Here is a 20459-nt window from a genome sequence, read left to right on the forward strand (position 1 = left end):
CTCTTTGGAGAAATGTATATTAGGTCCTCTGCCTATTTTTTAGTTGGATTGTTGGGGTTTTTTTGGTAAGTTGTATGAGTTTCTTATATATGTTGGATATTAACCCCTTATCAATGTATCATTCACTAATGATATCTTCTCCCATTCAGTAGGTTGCCTTTCCATTTTGTTGATGGTTTCCTTCACTGTGCAAAATCTCTTTAGTTTGATGTAGTCCTATCTGTTTATTTTTTCTTTTGTTTCCCTTGTCTGAGGAGACATATCGAAAAAGATACGCTAAGACCAATGTCAAAGAGTATACTGACTATGTTTTCTTCAAGGAGTTTTACGGTTTCAGGTCTTACATATAAGTCTTCAATCCATTTTGAGTTTTGTCTGTTTGTTTGTTTTTAGGAGGCCGCATATGGGGATTGAACCTGCAACCCTGGTGTTATTAGCACCATGCTCTAACCAACTAAGCTAACCCCTTGAGTTTATTTTTGTATATTGTATAAAAAAGTGGTCCAATTTCATTTTTTGCATGTATCTGTCCAGTTTTCCCAACACCACTCACTGAAGAGACTGTCTTTATCCCAATGTATATCCTTGCTTCCTTTGTCATATGTCAATTGACCGTATAAGTGAGGATTTATTCATGGGCTTTCTATTTTTTCCATTGATCTGTATATCTGTTTTTATGCCAGTACCATACTGTTTGATTATTGTAGCTTTAAAGAATAGTTTGCTGTTAGGGAGAGTGATACCTCCCCGAAGACCTCTATTCCTTTGTTATCCCCTTAATCTGTGAGATCCTGATGCAGGCACCTGGTCTTATTCATGAGGTCTAGCCCCACTGTCCCATAAATGCTGTGAAAAGGATGATGGATGTTAAACTAAAGACTAAAAAATACACTCCAGCTCTATAAGGTTCAATGGATTTCAAGTACTTAATAGAGAAAAATTGTACATTTATGATCCTAGGAATACACAGTTTCTTTTTAACCATGGCATTAAATGAGGCTAGCTCACTTTTGCCCACAAGAAGAAAGTTAGCTGAGCCAAGTACAGAATACAATAGGAGACTCACTTGCAGCTTCCCAATACCTGGGAGCCCCCTGCTGCCCAGAAGAATACAAGACACTGCAACCTCCCCCACGTGAACAGGGCAGTGTTAGACACTTACCATGCTACCTTAGAAATTTAACTTTTACCATTTCCTGTGCCTTTTACCATTTCCTGGCTGCTGATGAAGGTTCGTTTTAGAGGCAGAAACCAAGCCAAGAACACCTCACTGATTCTGAGGTTGCTCAAATGGCTAATACCAAGTCTAACTCTTCCACCTCTGGTTGTCTATTTTAAATTGCCTTTGGTTAGAATTGTATACCTGGCTCGTGTTTCTTACAGACTTACTGCAAAGAAAAAGTATTGAGTGAAGAGAGTACTGGGCCAGGACTTAATATACACATGAAAACTGCGTGTTTGGTGTATATTTTGAGAAATGTCTTCTTGGTGATTGTTTTGTGAGGACTGGAAAGTAGAGCTGCATGTTCCATAATTTAGGACTTGACTTTGAAGCTTAGAGTCAAATACCATATGATAATTTTTATTTAAAAAATACACAAAAACAGTGGGAGCTTTGGTAATGTTTACTACTCCGCATTGATACCTATTCACCACCAAACCCCCACTTACTTCCGGAAAGAAGCAGCTTACTAAATTTGACAAGTTTCCACTGATGACACTGTGATCAACTTCGGATGGCAGTTCACTGGCTTCTAGGAAAATAGAAGGAGAGGAGATTGAATGAGGGTTGGGAACTTGGAGCAATTGCCAAAAAAAGTTGAGGTCAGAAGAGTAAGCTGAAGCCAATGTGAAGACTCTTTTCTGCCCTAGCAGACGGATAACATACATAAGCAGTCCACAGAAAATGCCTTAATTAATGATCAGAAAGGGTTTGTCACTTTGCAGAATCCTCAGACGGGCAAGAAGCAACATAACAATAGCACCCTGTAGTCAGACGTGTCTACCTTTCGTCATCATCAGTATTGTGTCCTGATCATGAATGTTCAGAAACCCAAGCCTCCACAGCCGCAAGGAAGCTCCATCCTCAAAGAACAGTAGTGCTCTTTTCACTTGTTCTGCCTGTTGACGTCTTTCTCCAAGGAGGTGCAGATTGGCTGATATATTTTCCAAAGACCTTCAACAATGATTTTTGCGTTTTCTCGCTAATTCCAAGTTTTAAAAAAATGTTTCCAGGAATCTGGGAACCTCCGTTCCCTAGAAAGAGTTCATCAAGGTTGTATCTCAGTGATGCAAAGCTTTAAGTTGAAGCATTAAGTATACATCTGAGCTAGAATAGTGGGAAAGAGTCTTCCTTACATGGTTCAGTAATCAAACAATTAGAGAAAAATGTTATTTTTTAGAAAGTCAAGGCAAGGAAAAAGGCTGCAAGGATAGGTATTAGATGAAAACAGTCAGAACGTGCTCAATGTATTTTTTCTCTAAAAGAAAGGCTTATAATTCTATGATGTCTTTTTTTAAAGTTGTCTGATTAAAGGTAATAAATGTTTATTGAGGAAAGCTTGGAAAATATAGAGATAAATAAATATTATGGTATCATCTTTAAACGTGTCTTAACCTCTCTGAGCTTCCGCTTCCTTCTTTATCAGATGAGGTGAACAATAGCACCAACTTCATAAGGTTAGTCTGAGAATTAAATAGATAAAACATGTGAAAGTTTAATGTTTGGTACAGAGTGAACACCCCAAAATGTTTAGCTCTTATTATATTTCAATGCATATAGCCATTTTTATTTATATTTCATAAATCAGGGTTAGACTTACTTTTTGTTTTATATCCTGATTTTTTCATTAAAAATATTATCGTTTTTGTAGGTCATTAAAATTCTTTATAACACATTTTACTAGCTTCACAGTATCATAGTTCATCCTGCAGAATCACTCTTCTCAACTATGTGTAATTTTGCCCCCAGTGGGCATTTTGCATTGTCCAGAGACATTTTTGATTGGCGCAACTGGGGGAAATAAAGTACTACTGGCATGTAATGCATAGAGACCAAGGATACTGCTAAAATATCCTACAAAGCCCAAGACAATCTCTCACAACAAAGAACTCTCCAGGCCAAAATGTCAAAGTGCTGCAATTGATAAATCTGAGAATGGATTCTTTTTAAATCAGGATTCTTTTTGTAAAAAACAATGCCATAGTTCGTAAGAATTTAAATAAATTTTATTATTATTATAAGTAACACTGGAATGAAAATCTTGGCGGTTCCTATTTGCTAAGGCCATTCTATGGTCTGCATGACAATCTACTTCACATTGCATCAGTGTAAGCGTTTGGGATGGTGTCCGTGCATGCACAGGCTTTCACTTGGCATCATAATGCAAATTATCTTTGATCCACATCCTAGGGACAACTAATTAGCACTAGAAATGTTCTAAAAGGAATCAACATTGTAAGGAGATTATTTAGTACTAAAGTATTCTTGTTGATAGCTACACAAGAGGGTGTACTAACACAAGCAATATTAAAAATATTTTTTTGTTTGTGTAATGAGTGGTGTTTGCAACACGTGATTAAGAGTTGATTAACGTGTCCTTGAGGTGTGTTTATTTATATCTACTCCAGCGGGTATGTTAATTGCATAAGTGGTATTAAAAATAATTTTCATCGGTATAATAAGTGATGCTTCTTATAAGTGATTGGTAAAGAGTAAGTTACAAGACTCACTGCTTTTAGATGCCAGAGGTGTAGGAATAGATCAAACGCAGGAATCCCATGCCATCAGTAAGGTATTTGAGGTCAAGAGTGCCTTTGGTCACTAGTCCCTCCTCCATAACAAACCCTGAAACCTGTTCTACTCAACACTCAGAACCCTGTCTTCAGACCGTTGTTGTGTTAGTCTTTCAAGTAAGGTGTTAGTAACTGTACTTATCAAACAGCCAGCTTCTCTGAGACAATTATAGGTGGAATGTGTTCAAACTAGTTTTAGGGAAACATAACTAACATAAAAACTATGGTTGTGTCTTAGGACAAAACTACTTTGAAACACACACACACACACACACACACACACACACACACACACACACACGAAAGTGGAACCCCCAGAGATTGCTATTTGAGAGAAAACTGGGCACAGGGTCATCAGATTTGGGGTTGACCTAGAGACTCTTCATAGATTCATGACGTGGGGCCAGTTCCTGCTCTGAGCCTTAGTTTCCCTCATGAAATGAGGACCAGCCTCAGTGTGGTTGTGATGACTTATTGAGACAGTAACCACGTTACAGAACACTTGGCACATTGCAAGCAGACTACAGATGTTGTCATTGTTTGCATGTCTTTATACCCAACTCTACTTCACTCCTTAAGATAAATGTCTAGCAATGCAATTTCTGATCAAGATAACATCTTTGAATATAACATGCCCATCAGTGTTTTCTCAATGATTTAATGATTTTCATTCATTTTTCCCTTTATCATTTTGTTCTTTTGGGGGAAGAGGTCGGTCTTTATTGTGTTCTCCTCTTTTGGTGGGAGTCAGCTTTCCTATGGTGTTTTGATAAAGTACCTTGAGAACCTGAGATTTCCAGTTCTCACCTACTAGCCCTGTGTATCCGCTCCAGGACCCCTCCCACCTGGTTCCTGGAGTTATTCTAGAACTCTCTCACACCATGCCTTGCACACAGCAAGATTAGCGTTCCTGGGACTGAGGGAAGAAAATCCTGTTCTCTTCCCTGAGAAAGAACGATGATTTGCATTTTGCATTTCATAACTAGAAAGACAAGACTTATACAGTTCTTCAAAGTCACAAAGCTAGTAATGAGTATGTTAATGTATGTATAATCTATGCATGTGTGTGTACACACACACACACACACACACACACACACACACACACGAGGTCTGACAATTAAGTTCACGAACTCATCCTAGAAAAAGTGCTACATACCTCATTGCTGAATATCACTACAGTCACCTTCAAAGTACTCCCCTTGTGAACTATACACTGACGTCAGTGCCTAGTCCACTCTTCAAAGCAATTTTGTAATTCTTTTTCTGGAATGGCCTTCAGAGCTGTTGTTATATTACCCTTGATGTCCTGAATGTCATCAAAACGTCTTTCTTTTAATATTTCCTTCCTCTTTGGGTAAAGAAAGAAGTCACTGGGGGCCAGATCAGGTGAGTGGGGAGGTATTCCAATACAGTTATTTGTTTACTGGCTATAAACTCCCTCACAGACAGTACTGTGTGAGCTGGTGCATTGTCGTGATGCAACAGCCATGAATTGTTGGTGAAAAGTTCAGGTCATCTAACTTTTTCACGCAGCCTTTTCAGCACTTCCAAATAGTAAACTTGGTGAACTGTTTGTGCAGTTGGTACAAATTCATAATGAATAATCCCTCTGATAGCAAAAAAGGTTAGCAACATGGTTGCAACAAGTTCACTAACTTAGTTGTCAGACCTCTATATATGTATAATGATGTATCAATGTAGGTTCATCACTTGTAACAAATGCACCACTCTGGTACAGGAGATTGAAAGTGTGGGTGGCTGTGCATGTGTGGGGGCAGGGGTATATGGGAAATCTCTGTTCAATTTGCTGTGAAACTACAGCTGCTTTAAAAACTAAAGTTTTTTTTTTTTTTTTTTAAGTGGGTGAAATACATGGTGACGGAAAGAGATTTGACTTTGGGTGGTTAACACAAGATGCAATATTTAGATGATGTATTATAGAATTGTACACTTGAAACCTATATAATTTTATTAACCAATGTCACGCCAAAATATTTAATTTTAAAAAGTGACTAATAATGTCTCCATCATAGGCCTTGGGATAACTGAATGACATAAATATAGTCAAAGCTCTTTGGCACAACACCAGGCGTATAATAACTGCTCCAGCCATGTTCATCGTTGTTGTTGTTGTTGGAGAAAACATAAACAAAGGCAGGAATTGCTTAATCTGTATATCTATTTTCCCATAATAATAAAATAATCTAAATACTTATTTTTTAAAAAAAAGAGGGCAAAAGGAGGACACTGTGGGGAGTGCATGCTAGGGACTAAACCCAGGTGCACTGCCTTACATGCCTTTGCCATTGAACTACTTCTTAATTCAGCAGACATTTATTGCCCGCCTGCCATGTGTGAGGCGCCCTGCCTGGTACTGGGAACACAGAGATGAGTGAGACGCAACCAGCCCACAAGGCAGGAAACCTGCAAACAAGTACGTGTGGTCAGGGGTCACTGGGAGTGGTGTCTCCATCAGATTAACCTCATAGTCAAATACTAACCATTTTAAAATATCAAGGGAGAAAATACCTGATTCACAATAACTTAATCTGTCTTCTTTCCCTTCACATGGATGGCATTCCATTCTAGGAGGAGCTTCTTGATAGTTCAACTCATCTTCCATTGTCGTTCTTGACAGTTTTCATCATGACATGGAGACATATGCATATTGACTGCCGCTCAGGGTAAGAAAGAATTTAAATTGAGATTTGTTGGTTTCAAGTTAAAGCTAATTATAGTTATGAACTGAAATCTTTATCTGGAACTCAGCTCTACCCACCCACTTTGCCTTAGATTTAGAATGCAATTCTTCTTTTTTATTTGACATTCACATTTTTCTTCAACCCATGTAATTTATTTTTATAATTGGCATCTTGGTGAGATTAATTTTTATCATTTACTTTCAGATCTGTTAACACTTACACTACACATAACTTTAGCATTTCCTGCCTTGACATACTACAATTTATGCTTAATTAATGAAATATCTTTCTTAGGCTAAATGATATTCATAGAGAATTGTAATAAAATTATCAGAGAAATGAAATATATTAAGTTATTTTTAGAAAGTGAATCAAGATAAATTTTAGTCATGAATAGCATTATATTATATATTCACCCCATCCTTTATAATACTGTCTGATTCCTATTACTATTAAACATGTCACTACAACGTCTCTTAATTAGTATAATAAATTATTTCTACGGGATTTCATAATCTCAAGTAGTTATTTAGCAAGACAAAATTTGATTAAGTCATCCAAGAATCATAAATATCTACTGAGAGATACTTAATAATTAAAATAAATCCTGGAAGAATACCTTTGGCTATTAGCTTTTTGATTTAAGTAGAAGTGTTTCCATTCTGGTAAAAATTTAAAAATATAAGATGGAGTCTATTTGTAATGCTGGCATTGGAAGAAAGGCTCACACTTACTAAATTGTATATATCATGTTTAGAGAGAGACACCATACTACAGGAAATTTATTGGACCCTCAAATAGATTCCAGAAAGTATGAGCCACAATTTTGCTTTCTGGTTTGATCAACCAAAAGAGCCACCTGGTAATGTGCAGTGAAAAATATAACTATCAAGCCAATCAGAATGTTCTTATCAGTTAACATGTCATCTTCCGAGAAAAAAAAAAAAAAAGTCTAATTAGGCAACCAAACCATAGATCTTTTCTACCCCACGTGGCAGCTTTAAGTGAGTAAGGTTTTAAGCATCTAGTAAGTGACTCTACTTTCTCCCACTCTTGAGCTTGACACCCATCAAGAGACCAGGATTACTGACAAAAACGCTACGGGAGGATGAGCCTTGGAAGGGCAGCCACAATGATCTTTCTTATCCTGCACTGTTCACAAGCGCCCTGTGAAGTAGTTACTCTTACAATCCTCATTGTACAGACGAGGAAACTGAAACAGAGAGAAGTAATCTGCCCATGTTTGAAGATGTACAAAATGGTAGGGTTAGAAATGTAAAGCCAAGCAGTCTGACTCTAGAACCTACATTTAAAGGACTGTTTGCCTCACATCAGAATCTTTTTTTTGATGTCAAGGGGATTCTAATAGCTTGAGAACATAGGTACAAACAGTAGGCTCTTCTAGTGGGTCTCAGGCATTTTCACGATTGGCAGTTCCTCTGAGAGAGTCACTTCCTTTCAGTATTAGCAAGTCAAGGGAAGCCAGAAATAGTGACGGCCACCGAATCGGAATTGACCACGTGACTACCATGGCTATCTGTGACACTGACTACAAGTTTGTACAGGTCCCCTTCCCTTTACCTGAACTGAACCCTCCTCTCTTGTATGCCCCACAACTCTCAACCCTTCAAGACTCAGTTGAAGAGGAGTCAGTTGCCTATTTTTAAAAGCATGTTCTGATCTTCCTGGGAGGTGAAATGAGCCACACCATCCTCTTGACTCCGTAGCATCTGAAGAATTTCACTTACCTAGCAGTCACTGCAAGTATTTTAGACGATATATGTACTTGCCTACCTAAGAGCTCCATGGAGACAGGAACAGCATTTTATTTATTTTGTTCTTCTTAGGATTTAGCACACCAATTATGTGCCTTTAAAAAAGTGTAGGCTGTGGAATGAATGTTGTCGAATCATAAAATCTAGTCCAATCTTATTCTAGCTGTACTGAATTCTTTTTACAACTCTACAATTCTTGTAACATATCTATTATAGTTTATGTTAAGTGTGGGCCTAGGGTTTGGAAATTATGTGAGTATTTATCTCTGGGTATGAGAAAACACGGGAATTAAGAAGAAAGCAAGTAAACTTCAGGTGGAAGATATTTTTTGCAATTTTTATTAATGCATACTAGTTGTAGAAAAGTCTAAAAATCATAAAACACGATTCTAATCACATATCATCTCATTTTAACAATGATATATTCCTTCTCGTCTTTTTAATAGCTGTTGTGAAGCCATTAAAAAACAGAAAAAAAAAAAGAATAATAAAGTTTCATGAAAAAGTGAAATATTTTAGTGAAAATTAGATGTTAAAAAGAGAACAGGAAATGTGAAATGACAAGGCACTGGAAGCACGGATAAGGTTCCATTGAAATCAGCCAAAAAATACTGAGTGGTTGCTGAAGGCAAGGCAAACACGGTTATAGTAATGGAACCACCTTTGTAACCTCAGAGCCCTCAGCTCTCAGATGGTGATCAGTAGATAATTCCATTCATTCATTCACTCATTCATTCGTTCATTCATCAAAGGACTGTGACCTGTTGGCACAGTATCATATATTGGTTAGCTCCTCACAGATTAAAAAAAACTTCAGAAGACACTTTCTCCTTTATCACGTAAGTTCACCCAACAGAAGATTTCCAACTGCCTACTGAGCAAAAACAAATTAAGCATGATCCCTGCACTAGGTAAATGGACATAGTAATCTCTTGTCGACCTCTGGGGAGCAACCTTCCTAAAAAGTCTTATTTTCGTCATACTCTAGATTGGCAAAAATCAAGGTTTCCTATAAAATAGGGATTTAAAATGATTTAAATGGCATTAAGTATATCTTTAAAAGAATAAATAAATATTCCAAAAAGGATCTGCTTCCAAAACAAATCAGATTCGTGGCATTAAAACCCAGTTGTGTTAGAAACCCTTCTCATTAATTGCCTTCTTCTGTTGTTCAGGATACATACCATTTTGCTAAGGCAAAATCAATTTCCCCACACAATTTTAATATCTTGCAGGTCTTTTGTGTCTTCATAGTTTTGAACTAGCCCTAACTGGCTTGAAATGTAACGTCGTTAGCACTTGCATTCTTCCTGTGTTGTTTCAACAGGCTCTGTAACACCTGCCTTGTCATAATTGATCACAGGGCTTGAGGGCAGTTTCCCTAATCTTGAATCCATAGATAGGGTGGAGCATATATGTACACACAAACACACATTCTTTCTCTCTAATATCCTCATAAATACATACCTGTGATCTCCAAGAATGAGGAGCTAAATGTGGGTTCATTAGCAAGACTGAACTGAACCATGTATATACACATACATATATATATATATATACACATACATACATATATACACATATATATGTATGTATGTATGTGTATATATAGTTCAGTTCAGTCTTGATATATATATTATATAATATACAATATATTATATATATAATATATATATATGTTAAATCAGGGTTGTTTATATATATAAAACCCCATTACTCTATTTAAAAAAAAACTGCCCAAAACCTGGTATGGGGCAGAACCCAATTCTGTAACATTATTCTAAATCTGCTTCTGGGAAGAAATTAGCCATCCTGATAAAATGCATAAGCAATCTTCTCTTGAGATTTAATGGGTTTAAGACTTGTCCTGAGAAACTAGTCATCCATCCTCCCAGCTGACTCTCACTCAGTGACTTTTATGAAATGTTATTTTCTGTATTCCAACAGAGATTAGACAACCATTCTGTCCGTTGTGGCTGGAAAATATGCTTGTTATGGTTTCAGTCTTCTTAAATTTATTGAGATTAGTATTGTGCCCCAACGTATAGTCTATCATTGAGAATGTTCCATGTGCACTTGAGAAGAATGTGTATTCTGTCATTTTGAAATGGAAAGCTCTATAAATATCGATTATGTCCATTTTGTCTAATGTGTTATTTAAGGCTGATATGACTTATTTTCTGTTTGGATGATCTATCCATAGCTGTCAATGGGATATTTAGGTCCCCTACTATAATTGTAGTTTGTCAGTTTTCCCGTTAGGTCTGCTAGTAATTGCTTTATATGTTTCGATACTTCGAGGTTGGGAGCATATATATTGATAAGTGTTATGGCTTCTTGATGAATTGTCTCCTTTATTTTTATAAAATGTCCATATTTGTCTCTTGTTACCTTTTTTATCCTGAAATATATTTTGTCTGATATAAATACCATTATCCTGATTTTCTCTGGATGCTGTTTGCTTGGAGTATCAACTTCTACCCCTTCACTTTGAGCCTTTGTTTGTCTTTGTAGCAGAGATGGATCTCCTGAAGGAAACATATAGTTGGGTCTTGTTGTTCAATCCACCTCTTTACTCTGTGCCTTTTGATTGATGAGTTCAGTCCATGTACATTTAGGGTGATTATTGATATTAGAGGACTTTCTATTGCCATTTTGTCTTTTGTTTTCTGATAACTTTGTATCTCCGTTGTTTTCTTTTCCCTTGTGTTTCTGTCTGCTGTTTTATTTTGGTGATTTTCTATGATTTTTTTTCCTCCATTTCATATATATATTACATGTCTCAATTCTACATTTTTGTTTTGTGGTTACCATTAGGTTACCTTGGTTATTCATGGAACTTGGTGGATTGTTTCGCTGCCTAAGCATTTGAGGTATTAAACTCTTCTTTTATAGGTACTATTTTGCAGTTAACAATTCAGCAAGTTAACAAGTAGTGGCCTTTCTTTTGTTTTCCAGTAGACGGTGCTATAGCACAAATTTTTTTTGTTTTCTCTGATTTGCCTTACTGGGACTTTCAGGATATCTGTGGGACAGTATCCCCTCAGCCATGGAAAATGCCCCTTATTCCCTGAGGAGATGGGGGAGTCCTCTCTGTGACCAGGTTGCCTTAGGGTACCACCTCTATAGTGAGAAAGGGTGGGCGATGGGGCTCCAGATCTGTGAGTTTCTAGTGCTGCCTCCTTGTAACCAGAGGTTGCCAGCTTCTCTGTGGTATCTGAGGTGTCCCACCTGCCTCTACCCAGTTGTGCCTTCAGGGTAGGGGCAGGGCGATTGACAGAGGGGAGGCAGTTCTCATGTCTGTGGCTTTCTTTTCTCCCTGGTAATTGTGGCTGCTAGGCCATGGCTGCCACATCTCTGTGCCACATCTCTACCCCACCACTGGGTTCATTCGTAATGGCACCAGCGACTGAAGCCAGAATGCTGCTTCTGCCCCTCCAGCCCTCCAGGCTGCTGAGTGTAGGCTGCAGCCTGACACCTCCACCACTACTGCTCAGCTGCGGCCACAGCAAGTACTGCACTGGGTCTGTGGCTCCCGTCTCTGTCCTTCCTCCCTCCCACATCCTGCCTCCCCTGCTCATTCTGATATGTCCACCTTCAGGTATGTAAATGCATGGATCTCTCAGACATGTTTGTGTGTTGAGCAGGGAACCTTTTTTTAGAATTATGGTTGTCCTATTTGTTGTAACTTTAAGAGGAGAAATGAAGATGTCTTCTTACTCCACCATGATGCTGAGGTCACTCTGCAATTTTCTGATTATTGAATTGGATTGCAGGTATCTTGATAATAAGAAGGAGAATTTCAGTTGGTGGGCATGATAACATTGGTCACAGCAGTTAAATCTTGTTATTAATCAATCCATTGGCATTCTAATATATGGAGTAGTCTCTTATAAGTTAGGAAAATGTATGTTAATACTAAAGTTAAGTATACACACACACACACACACACACACTCACACACACAGTTATAGAATCAATCTAACTGCTTTAACTAGATATTGACTCCTCATTAACTAGATAAGAACATCTTGATGCTTTCTGGTTAATATTTCTTATTTGTTTCATGGTTGATTGTAAATGAGTTGAATACAGTTATAGCCAAAAAAATTCCAGATGACGCTATGGACAATATCAAAACTGAACAATATCTATACGAAATGAGATTAACCATAAATGTACCAATAACAAATTAGCTAAGGATGAATGTAACAAACAATTACACAAATAAAGGAAAATGTGACTTAGCAGCAGCAGGTATAATAATAATTTAAAAATCAGAGGATCTTTGATTGACAGTAAGCTTGGTGTGGATTAAAACTAGGATACAGAAAAAACTAATATGAACTCAGCCTATTTTTAAATGCAGCTAATACTCAGTAAGTTCTTATTTTGCACTATAGTTGGGTCTCCTATATCATTAAAGGTTTATAATGAGAGAGGGTATCAATCAGTTTTATTCTGTGAAGGTTGGACCCCATCTGGAGAACAGTGTTATGTTTAGAGCAAAAGGAAATAGTTTTGTATGTTGGAATTGCATGTTTGGGCTTGCAAGTTTTTAAAGAAACAAATTCTCCACAGAAAATATTTAGCAGAGTATTTATTCTAGAAAGTCTTTAATAGAGAACCTGATGTGTGCCATTTGTTTTAAATTCTAAAAGGTGACATTGTTAATATAACGGGAAGAACTTATACAGAAAGTTGTTCATTTCTTACCATCCAAGGAGAGCTCTTGAAAAGTATCTCATAGACACAGACAGTAGTTTAGTGGTTACCAGAGGGTAAGGGGGGTGGGGGGTAGTAGATGAGGGGAAAGGGGATCAAATATATGGTGATGGAAGGAGAACTGACTCTGGGTGCTGAACACACAATGGGATTTATAGATGATGTAATACAGAATTGTACACCTGAAATCTATGTAATTTTACTAACAATTGTCACCCCAGTAAACTTTAATTTAAAAAAGAAAAAAGAAAAGTATCTCTTAATCTCAGGTCACTTCTGCCTGACAGTCTAATGACTGAATCAACAATGTCTGATGGTAACGAATAACTAATTCTTATCTGTGTCATATCTCTGTTAAAAAAATATACTCACTTCATCCCATAGAGACATCTTCTTAAAGTAAAATAAAATGAGAATCACCTAATTAAATCCATGAGCAAATTGCGAGCTTTAGCAAAACCAATTTTAGCATAGCGGTGAAGTTTTTTGTGTGTGTTTTTTTTTCCCATTAGGGAAAAGAACTTTCAGTTTACCCTGAATTTAGGACAAGCTGTGTGGAACTGGAGTTCCATGAGCTACTAATTTAACAGATAAGAGCTAACTCCCAGATGTGTCGTGCTATTTAAAGTGAAAGATTCATTTGCCTCTGAGCTACATTCAGAAAACCTCAGATAGTAAAAGACTCCTTAACATAAATGAACTAAGAATATTACATGAAAGTCAGTTTGCTTTCCTACTTGGAAAGTTTTGACTTCTGGGATGAAGAAAATGACTATAATTCTATATAAATTTATGAATTCAATTAAATGAACGCAAGCACCAATAATATATCTTAATGGAAACATGGGAAGTTATTGCTGGCATCCTCTCCTTCCCCATTAGAAAACCAAAAGGCTCCTCCTGCTATCCCATATTTCAAGAAATAGTCTGCTTCTCTATCGCCTGTAGTTGGAACAAGCCATCAGAGTAATACATGCAATCTGGAATGAGTTGTAAGCCACACTAGAAGTGCTGAAATTGCACAGTTTAAAAAAGCTATTAGGGTTTTGATCCCATTTTGGGGCTGCAAAGAGTTGTTTTGTTCCCACAGGATACTGCTAGTACTAGAAAAGACCTGCCGGATGCAGCAGAAACCACCGGCAAAACCAAATTTCTAAAAGCTAAGTAGGTATAACTGACAGTTGAGTCCATGGGTTAGAGTCAGACAGATCCAGTTCAAAGAATGAGTCTGTCACTTACTATCAGAGACTTAAATCTCCCTAGGCTTCTCCATCTGTGAAATGGTATAAAAATATTAACCTATATCAGAATAAATAACACATATAAGTATACATAATATATGCAAATATTTCTCTCTAGAAGCTAAATGATGCGATGTTCAGTTTCACTTATCACCTGTCAAAGTGCCTTTAATGTAGCAAATGTTCAAGAAATAGAAGTGGTTATCGATATCATCATTATTATGGGCAAGAATTACCATCATTAGCCCAGTGGTTAAAGCACAGTCTATGAAACTGGACTTCAGGGTTTAAATACAACCTCCCCTTTTCCTGGTGATCTTGGATAAGTTACTAAGCCTTGGCTGTCAGTTTCCTTGTCTGTAAAGTGGAGACGATGATGACACTTAACTCCTAAGGTTTTCATAAGGATTAAATAAATTAACACATAAAAAATGCTTAGATTGTCAGCTAATGGTGATAGAACTGGGCGTTCACATACAAAAAAATAAATTAAAAAAGGATGACCCTAGACACAGAACTTACAGTCTTCACAAAATAAACTCAAAATGGAACCTAAATGTAAAACACAAAAACTATAAAACTCCTAGAAGATAACATAAGAGAAAATCTAGATGACCTTTCGTTTGGTGATGAGTTTTTAGATACAACACCAAAGGCACAATCTATGAAAGAAATAATAAGCTAGACTTTATTAAAATAAAAGGCTTTCTGCTCTGTGAAAGACATTATCAAGAAAATAAAACGGCAAACCACAGACTAAAAGAAAATATTTGCAAAACACATATCTGATAAAGGACTGTTATCCAAAATATACAAAAATTTCTTAAAACTCAACAATGAGAAACCAATCCAATGTAAGAAAGGGCCAAAGATCTTAATAGACAGCTCACCAAAGAAGATGTACCAGTGGCAAATAAGCCTACGAAAAAGGCGCTCCACATCATATATCATCAGGGAAATGCAAATTAAAACAACAATGAGTTACCATTGCACACCTATTAGAATGGCCAAAATCCAAAACACTGACAACACTAAATGCTACCAAGGATATGGCGCAACAGCAACTCACGGGCATTGCTGGTGGGAATGAAAAATGGACGATAGTTTGGTGGCTTCTTACAAAACTAAACATACTCTTATCATACAATCCAGCAATCGCACTCCTTGGAGTTTATGCAAAGGAGTTGAAAACTTATGCCCACACAAACACCTGCACGTGAGTGTTTACAGCAGCTTTATTCCTAATTGCAAAAACTTAGAAGCAGCCAAGATGTCCTTCAGTGGATAAGTGGATAAACTGTTGTGCATCCAGACAATGGAATATTATTCAGTGCTAAGAAGAAATGAGCTATCAAGCCTTTAAAGGACGTGGAATAAATTTAAATGTGTATTACTAAGTGTAAGAAGTCAATGTGGAAAGGCTACGTGCTGTGTGATTCAAAATATATGACATTCTGGAAAAGGCAAAACTTTGGAGACAATGAAAAAAATCAGTTGTTGCCAAAGATTAAAAGGAGGGAGAGTTGAATAGGCAGAGCCCAGAGGAAGATTCGGGCAGTGATAATACACAGTATGATACCATAGTGATGGGTACAAGTCATTCTACGTTTGTCCAAACCCACAGAATTTACAACACCAAGAGTGAACCCCAATGTAAACTATGAAATCTGAGTGATAATGCTGTGTCAGTGTAGGTTCGTCTATTGTAACAAATGTCCCACTCTGGTGGGGCATGTTGACACTGGGGGAGTAGCATGTGTGGGAGTAGGAGGTATGTGGGAAATCTCTGTAACTTCTTTCAATTTTGCTATGAACCTAAAACTGTTCTAAGAAAAAAAAAGTCTTAAAATACCAAACAAACAAACAAACAAACAAAAAAACCCAAAAGTGCTTACAGAGTGGCTGACAAAGCACTATATAAATATCAATTGCTACTATTAGTAGTAGTATTGAATTAGAAAAATATAGATGATGTATTAACAGAGTGGTACACTTGAAACCTATGTAATTTTACTAACCATTGTCACCTCCAATAAATTTTAATTAAACAATTAAATAAAAAATAAACAGAAATAATAAAAGAAACATACAAGATCAGGTGCAAATTCACCCATGTACCTTTGAACCAAGCAAAAGAAGAAAAAAAAAAAAAAAGAAAAAAAACATCAGTGTTATGTTTCCTGGAGAAACCATAACTTGAAAGTGACTTTTGAAGACTGATATTCCTGGCCATGTACAGCCAGCCAGGAGAACAGGAACAAGTACGATGGTGTGAGGAAGGGAGCCTCCTGCCACCTTACAACACAGAATTGTCCAGCCCAAAAATGGCAGTCATGCCGAGGCTGAGAAACCCTGCTTTGATGCTTTCTTTCTCTTAGACATCTCCTGTTTTCTCTTCAGCCCCACTTCCCATATGTTCCTTTTAATCCCTACACTGATATATGATTATAATGATAAAGCAGTGGTTTCTACAATAAGATCACCTTTGTCTCAGAAGACAAAAACTGGTATTCCTAGAATATGTGTGTTACTTGTGAGGGTGGAATATTTGTCAAAAGAAGATAACTGTACGTTGCTCTCTCCTACGGAAACGAGTTTATTTTCTCACTTACAGCCTTTCATTGAAAAGAAGTAGTGTGTCAAAGCCAGACTACGTTTTATTCTCCACGCTTAAGACATGTTTCAGTAATGCATCTGACAACTTATACTCGGCTGTTCTTCAGATATAATAACTGAACTATAATAAAGATAAAACCTGTTGTAAGAATCTTCCAAAAGGTAGAATTCAATCATGTAACTCATTAATTCTTCACACACAAAAGTGTCACATCAAAGACAGAGGTGTCTTTTTCAATTTTGTATGATGATAAAAATCTTAAAAAATAAAGATAAAAACCCCAAACTGGGTATGACATTTTTAATAGCACAGAATATTATTTGAAAGCAAGTAGCTTCAAATATATTGCTATTACTAAATCTGTTCTATCATTTCAAGAAGCATATATTAGTTTGAATTCTATCCAAATCTTTGAATATCCTCATTCAAATTACACAATAGCAAAACCAAGCAACAAATTAATTATGAAATCTCTGAAGAAATTTCTGGTTTGGAATAAGAGTGAATCTCTGACAGAGGACTCATCCCCTCCTTCACTCTGCTCCAGCCACATTTGTGTTCTTGGTGTTTCTTCACATTTCCAGGGGAGCTCCTATCTCGGAGCCTGTGTACTTCCTGTTTCCTCTCCCAGACACTCCTTGCCTGGAGACCCACATGGTTCATCCTCTCATTTCCTTCAAATCTTCACATGAATATCACTTTGTCACGTTGCCTTCCCTCACCCCCTCAATGCTCTCTACTCCCGTTCTCTGCACTATTTCTCTCCATTGCACTTACCACCTTCTAATGTATTATGTATTGTACATGTTGGTTGTAATAAGTACTCAGTAAACTCATGCTGCATTCAGTTACTAAATAAAAGGAAGGAAAGGTGGTGATTCCGGTAGCATACATGTTGCTAGAGTGAATTTAGTAGGTGTGATCTGGCTCTGGAGTTCGAATGCCTGTGGCAGCTTCTCACTTCAGTCCATAGCTAAGGTGTGTTGCTAGAACCAAGTGTGCCAGCAACGCCTTCCCGACTCTCCAGCTTTCTGACAGTTGCAGAGGTAGCCCTTTCTTTAGAGGGTGGTTCTCGGTTGATATTCTAGGAGTCACTGCTCTTAGAGACACAACTAAAGCCACTTATTCTCCACAATCATTATCCAATCTATCTCCGATGATCCAAGTGTTTTCTATTATCTAAAATAGAGACCTGACCATTGTATGTATATTATACTATTTATATTTATACTAATATTTCCATTTTACAAGAACACTAAGTATCAGGAACATTAAATAAGAATAATGCGTCAAGCCCAAGTTTATATGATCCTACAAACAAGATGAACAATTCTCGATCCCTCTTCCAATGACACAGAAAAACCTACTCAGTCCCAAAAATTCCTCCTCCGACTCCCTCAGAAACATGAATTTCTGGAACTGATGAATAAATACATTCTTTCCAGCCCAGCCCTCTGCCTGGAATAGTTTGCACCTGCTATCGATATCTGTTAAGACTGCTCCCGACAGGCAAGAAAATCTTGCGTCTCAATATTTGAGCACTTTGTATAATGTGTCCTGTATGATATTTCTGTGGAATTTTCTGGGTATGTTGTACTGGGAAACTCAAGTCACAAAAAATCGGCTGGTTATAAAACATTCATTGTGAGTTTACAGAGCATATTATGGATTCAAATCTTCTTTCAAGTACATATGGTTCGTTTCTCCTTTTCTGATTACTCAGTTGATGACTTGTGTGATTTGGGACAATCAGAGGCTGGGGGTCTGGCTGTTGCTTCCTATCTTTTGCACATTCTGTTGAAGCAGCTAAACACTTTCCACATCTACTTATTTTTTTTTGTACATCTGTGGAGTTTGCTCTTGAATCGGAAAACATTTTTCGAAGAGAAAACCATCTCAGAAAAACATCATGGGGGAGAATCTCCATTATTTATATAACGTTATACAGGCAAGCCAAGGACAGCCTGCTCCTCTGAAGAGACATTTCTGGTAAGAGGAAATTCCATAATATAGAAAGCAAATGAAGTAGGAGGCATCCAAGGATGACTAGGGCTAACATATTTTTTCAGGGATATTTGAAAGTACTACAAGGTTATCAAATAAGTGTAAGGTGATTATATTGCACTTTTAACACACACGTGTGTGTGTTTTTGTATTTAAAGAGTGATTCCATGAGTTTTTAAGAATTGGTCCAAAAATGTACAGAAGGAGCTGTCCCTTCTAAAGTTGCAAGTTAGATAATGAGAAATTGTCGTTATTGTTAAAAGTTATTAAAAGAAAGAGAAATTCTCTCTTAGCCATCAAAGTCAACAATAAATTAATTACTGTTCAAATGGAAAATGGATCCTAACAACAAAGAGAATGCCCCTTAAAAATATTAGTTTCATGTTGAGTTTCATGTTAAATGCATAATAGTTTATTAGGTTTAAAAGGGAGAAGAGAGAAGAGAAAAGAGAGAAACATCTTCACTACCATCAGGAGGAATTATATTTTTAAAGGATTTTATATTACAGAATTCGGTCACAAAACACCATCATATAAAATCTTGTCCTAAATATGTAGTACACATACAGAGGGTGCCAAAAAAATGTGTACATATTTTAAGAAAGAAAAAATATTAAAACTGTAATTCTCAATATATATGGATAATAAAAGATGAATATGAGTCACATTTGACTTCTGCAATTATAAGAGGTGCTCAAAGTGGTTACCATCAACGTCCAGACACTTCTGATTATGGTGAATGAACTTTGAGCAACGTTGACCAAAGTGTCCACTTGTATACATTTTTTTTGGCATCCTGGTATGTGAATAGGATAACATCCAAAATGTACCAGGAAGATTCAGGTCAGAGGAATTGCTGTGAGTGGACAGGGGTTAGAGAAAGACCCTGCTCTATGCAGAGTGTGGCATGTGTAGGGTGAAAAAGGAAATCCTAGAAAAGAGAACTCTCATATTTGGATCTGCAGAATTTGCTGAAGGCCTGGGAATGGACCTTCTTTGATGGATCATTAAATTCCACAGCCTGACACATTGCCACACACGTGATGGTTCAGTAAATATTTGTCAGTTGATGGCCAATAATGTCTGCTGAGCACAGATGCACAGGGCAACTTCTCCCTTCTTCTTGTTTTAAATGGTGAAATGTTGTCTAGAGCAACAGAAGCCATGTTCCAACCATGAGCCAACAAGCCAGTGTTCTAAGGATGACAGAGCAGAAAGATATACAAGGTCTGACAATTAAGTTCCCGAACTTGTTGCAACAATGTTGCACACTTTTTTTATATATCAGAGGGATTATTGATCATGATTTTGTACCAACTGGACAAACAATTAACCAAGTTTACTATTTGGAAGTGCTGAAAAGACTGCGTGAAAAAGTTAGACAACCTGAACTTTCCACCAACAATTAATTCATGGCTCTTGCATCACGACAATGCACCAGCTCACACGTCTCTTTGTCTGTGAGGGAGTTTTTAGCCAGTAAACAAACAACTGTATTGGAACAGCCTCCCTACTCATCTGATCTGGCCCCCAGTGACTTCTTTCTTTACCCGAAGAGAAAGGAAATATTGAAGGGAAGACATTTTGATGACATTCA

General features: G+C 37.1%; 1 protein-coding gene across 1 annotated transcript in view; it reads left to right on the forward strand.

Annotated features, from left to right (window-relative positions):
* The first annotated feature begins 6133 nt into the window (after positions 1-6133).
* RAD21 (RAD21 cohesin complex component) overlaps positions 6134-20459 on the forward strand; it is a 56190-nt gene continuing 41864 nt past the window's right edge. Inside the window, exons 1-2 of the mRNA XM_074317083.2 lie at positions 6134-6232; positions 6388-6482. The gene's annotated coding sequence lies outside the window, so the exon portion shown is untranslated. The remainder of the gene's footprint in view (positions 6233-6387; positions 6483-20459) is intronic.

The sequence above is a fragment of the Rhinolophus sinicus genome, chromosome 6 (genome assembly GCF_057876585.1).
Source record: "Rhinolophus sinicus isolate RSI-liver-muscle chromosome 6, RSI-T2T, whole genome shotgun sequence".
Taxonomy (NCBI): Eukaryota; Metazoa; Chordata; class Mammalia; order Chiroptera; family Rhinolophidae; genus Rhinolophus; species Rhinolophus sinicus.